Source organism: Camellia sinensis, chromosome 10 (assembly GCF_055761805.1).
Source record: "Camellia sinensis isolate YWXY chromosome 10, ASM5576180v1, whole genome shotgun sequence".
In the NCBI taxonomy this organism is placed as follows: Eukaryota; Viridiplantae; Streptophyta; class Magnoliopsida; order Ericales; family Theaceae; genus Camellia; species Camellia sinensis.
In genome coordinates this window covers 26,782,897-26,787,754 of record NC_138970.1, presented here as the reverse complement: position 1 = coordinate 26,787,754, position 4,858 = coordinate 26,782,897, and the positions used below count along the sequence as shown (strand labels likewise).

The following is a 4,858-nucleotide window of genomic DNA, read 5'->3' as shown; positions in this document are numbered from 1 at the left end:
CTTCTGTTTTGTTGGCCACCCTTTGTGCCTCCCGAGGAGGTTCCGGAAAGAGTCGAGTGGTCATGTTTTGTGAACGTTAAGACTTTGTTTTCTTTTTAGAATATGAACAAATTTTCTGCTTACCAATACATTGGGCTAAGTACCCTTCTAATTATATTTGTAATGAATGTGATGTGAGACTACTATAATTATGACGTCACGTGCATGTATATATAAAGTTTGAAAATTTATGTCCCATGTATGTTAACGCAACTCATTGGACGTTATATTTTGTATATTTGCTTCCGTTGGCCCCTTAATTCTATGTTATTCTGTACAGAGCCTTTTGGTAATCTAAGAATTACTGGCCGATTACAACGCTAAACCTATAGGGACAGATTTGAGTCGTGAAACTTCGAGTCGTCAGCCTTCAGAATTATAAAAGTAACTACTACCCATTTCCCTCAATTTTTAATTTTTAATTTTTAATTTTTAATTTTTTTTTCATGGGTTTCTGTTGTTTTCTCTATTTTCTGATGAATTTTTACCAAAATTACATACATGCCCTCAGGAATTGCAAAAGTAACAAGTACCCATGGCCGGTCTCGTTGGCGTCTTGCATCAACTCGGCGACCTAGCTGAGTGAGTCTTCCTCTTTCTTACTCTCTCTTCGACTTTGAGTTACGTTTAAGTTTTGAATTTGGATTAATTATTGTGCAATTAGGGCCTCAATTTGTGTTTCTTTGCTGATTATTGTACAATTTCGGTGAACAAATGTTTGTGAATTGGGAATTTTGGGTCTGAGATTTGTTGGAATCGGAATTTTCTGGGTTTGTGGTTGGATTGAAGATTTAACACGAGAGAATGAAAGTTTAAATTGATTGTTAATTTGGGTAATAATTTAATTGGCTGATTGCGTGAAACCAATGGAGCATGTTAATTAGTAGAATTGATCTGGAAAAATACCCACAAAAAAATTCAGATTGGAATTTGAAAAAATTAAATAATAAACACATGAAATTTTTTTTGAGTTCAATCTTGAAAATCAAGAATCTGTTTTTGGTGGACTGGATTCTTGCATACCATATGCAAGGCACGCTTAAGAAAAGTCCTTTATTTTATGCATACAAGTAGATGAGTTTATAGTTGTCAGATATGCATTTAATTAGCCATCTCCTTTTCCAATATTTTTTAAAAATTTACATCAATTTTAGTTTTTTATTTATTTATTTATTTATTTTTAGCCTGTCACAAATTTTAAAAAAAGTAATTTTTTTTTTGAAAAATTCCAAAAAAAAAAAAAGCCAATGTTATATTTTAATACTTTATATATAATTATCACTTCTCTCTTATTCTAAACCTTTTAATAAATTTTATTTGCTATGTTATGTTGTTTAATCAAGATGCTTGTCTAGGGATCCTTTAAGTTTAAAAAACTATACAAACTTGTTAATTCCTTTACATTTGCGGATTCCGATAACTGAATAGCTGAAACTTTTTTATTTGATCAGCTATTTTCGAAAGTTGTAGTTAATCTATTTTTATGCTTGATAGTTGTGCTATGCTCATTCTTGTCATATATTTTGTGCAGTTGTTTCTTCCAAATAATTTGTTGATCAGTACTGCTCCATGTTTGACTGCAAATTGTTGTGTCAATGACTTAATGCCAGTTTGATCCTTATGTCATGACTCTTTCATGAACTCAAGAATTTAAGGCCTCAACTTTATTCTGCTGCAAAATACTGTGAAAGTATGAAAATTTTGGGGTTTCGGAAAGCACCAACAATATGAAAATTTGGAGTAAGGATCCTCTAGAGTTTTTTTTTTCCTAAAGTTTCCTAAAGTAGTAATTTTAAGGACGTTGATGCTTCGCCTACATTTTCCAGGGATGAAGTAGGAAGTTTGTACACCTTGCTTCCAAATCTCTAATGATGATGTTGGGGTTTGCCACTTACTCTTGCTGTAGGCAAGTGTTCATTCTCAACATTAAACTAACAACAAATAGGAGAGCTTATGATGAGCTACTGGTATGTTTAATGTAATTAGGTTCTACATTCTTGGATTTCAAGCCTCCTCTAAGCCTGGAATGTGTTTTGCTGAAACATGCAGAACCAGAGTTATGCAGCTGCCAAGGGATGTCCTGATATGTGACTACTTGAAAGGTTTTAATTTTGAACCTTTACCTCAGCTCATCCATATATTTTCATCTTGTTCTTTGGATTGTGTTTTACTTGTTATCTGTTCCAAAAATCCAGTATGTCTAGTTGATGTCACCACTCTTGCTGTAATCATTTTCTAGTGATATGACATATTTAAGTAATCTATTTCATAATTTCAAATTTGTACCAAGATATACCTTACTCCCATTACATCATCTAGGTGGGCCATGACAAGATCCAGTCTCACTAATCTTCTTGATTTCCCTAATCTTCTTGATTACCCTAAACACTTTCATGGGCTCATGTATGAACTATGGCAGTGTTCCCTAGGCGACACCCCAACGGTTTAGGTCACATTCTTCCAATAAAGAGACTCAAATTTGAGTCTCCTTAACTTCTAAAAAAATTTATGCATTTTGTTGATGCTTTTTAATTTTTGAGTTGCTTTCAGTTCATGTTTTCCAAAGTATAGAGCAATTTGAACTTTGGTTATTGACCTTCAAAATAATATAATACTTAGTTCCATAACCATTATTACTTTGGTTATTGACCTTCTTATATGTTTCTTCTCTGTAGATTTTTTTTTTGGGGGATGTATTATATGGTATTTGGGTGTAGTTTTTCAATCTCTTCTAAACTGTTCTATGTTTTCCCTTATGTTGGTGTGAATAGGTGATGCTTTTGGTGTTGGAAGAGTTACAATTCCTGGGACATGGTGCCCTTTATGTGTTTGGTATTTTGTGTGATTGAAAAGATCAAGGTTGTCTTCTCATAATTTTTCTAAATGAATGTTGACTTTTTTATTTGGTACTTGTTATTTTGTTTGAAGATTCAAAATTTGGTTTGCTTGATAAGGCAAAAGTTTTCAAAGAGGAATGCCCAAACCAAAGGAAAAATATTGTTTTATGTACTGGTACAGATTGTCATAAAGGCAGTTGTGCTAGTTGTCTGACAATGTCCCATCTTTTGTCTATGGAAATTGTTAGCAATTAAAATATTTGGTGTTTGGTGAAATAGAATTGTAATATACCCAGGAACCAGTTTTTGGGTTCCACAAAGTAGAATTGTTAACTCTCATTTAAGGGTAATGCTAAGGACACCAAATTTTCTATCAAACAAATGACCAAATGTCTCACATGGATGTGGGGTCCGCAATTTTGTGGGCTCCGCAATTTTGTGGGCTCCACACCCATGTGAGATATTTAGTCATTTATTTGATAGAAAATTTGGGACCTCTAGCATTTTCCCTCATTTAATCAGTCTTTTGGGTTCCATATTAATATTAATACATAAATGAGGTAATGGTTTTTTTTTTTTTTTTTTTTTTTTTAATGAACCCTTTGTGGCATGGTAGAGCTATCAATTTTGAATGTTTGGTGCCATTATAATGACTCCTTTGCGATAACGATGTCGTAGTTTATCATTGTTTCCAAAGGCTTTTTACTTCTATTGCAATTGACTAGAATGTTTAGTGTGTATTTTTTTGGTTAAATAATTTGCAATTTCCTTCACCACTCTTTCATATTGTTGCTTGGTACTGTTTCTAATGACATAGTTTACACTATTTTTCAATGATTCGCATCAATTTTATGTTTTATTAGATGGAAACAATGGATGCATCAATTCCTGAAACCAAATTAGTAGAGGGCACAAGCCGAGTGTCAAGAATTTCCTACTACAAAGATATGGAAGGCACAAGCCGGAGTGTTGATGCAATTGATCAACTCATGATGGCGCACTAAAAAGAAGATATTTGAGTAAATTTTACATGGTTTAGAACTTAATAATAGTTTTTTTTGAATGATTTAAAACATTTTGGATGGCTTTGAACTCGATAGTTTTTGATATTTAGAAACATAATTTTTAGATGATTTGGAATGTATAGATAATTTTTGGATATTTAGAACTTACGGATAGTTTTGTTTTTTATGTTTGAAATAATATTTTTGTGGTTGATTGATATTTATATATATATATATATATATATAAATGTTTGTAAAACTTGTTTGTAATGTTTTCGTGTATTTTATAGATGAAATAAAACCTGCTATTTTTTTTATTTTAAATATACATATTCTACGGCATGCAAAAAATGTTGTGAAACTTAGGCTATCTACGGCAGGCAAAATAGGTCATTGTATTAAATATTCAACGACTAGCAATGAACGTCATGGTTTGTCCCCCTTAATTAACGGCGTGCAAAAGTAGTTGTAGAAAAGTCAAACATGACGCACAAGATCCGTTGTTAAATATTTTTTACAGCATGCTACGACATGTCGTTAAAAGTGAATGACTTTTCATAATTGGTTATAATATGACGTTATCTTGCGCGTCATAGAATTGTATCCACGGTGTGCATTTGGCGCCGTAAAAACCATTTTTTGTTGTAGTGTACAAAAATGAATCACAAAAAGACATTCACAAAATCAAATAAACACAACTTTTTGAAATTAAAACGATTAATTGGTTCATAAGAAAACTCTTAAAACTAAATGAATCAATATTTTCTCATATGGGATTTATAGATAATTTTTTCTTTATTTAATGTGCCTTGAAACTTGTTAAATTTTAAATAATTAGTTAAAAATGTAAAAGTAATAAGGATTTTGTTAACAAGTATCACTTGCTAAGGATGCATTCGCTCACCTTAACCAACCCCACTCATAGAAAATTGAATAGGTTATAAATGTCATATTGTTGGAGATCAAATTAACCTTTTC

The 4,858-nt window shown here is 31.9% G+C and overlaps 1 long non-coding RNA gene across 3 annotated transcripts; it reads left to right on the top strand.

Moving 5' to 3' along the window:
• Positions 1-519: 519 nt before the first annotated feature.
• Positions 520-4,102, top strand: LOC114294879 (uncharacterized). Of its 3 annotated transcripts, XR_014341861.1 has the most exons (5): positions 550-621; positions 1,571-1,729; positions 1,866-2,006; positions 2,089-2,141; positions 3,740-4,102. It is a non-coding gene; the product is annotated as an uncharacterized LOC114294879 (long non-coding RNA). The 3 variants fall into 3 exon arrangements; XR_003640649.2 differs by lacking the exon at positions 1,571-1,729 and having other exon boundaries at positions 520-621; XR_014341860.1 differs by lacking the exon at positions 550-621 and having other exon boundaries at positions 1,571-1,779.
• Positions 4,103-4,858: the final 756 nt, after the last annotated feature.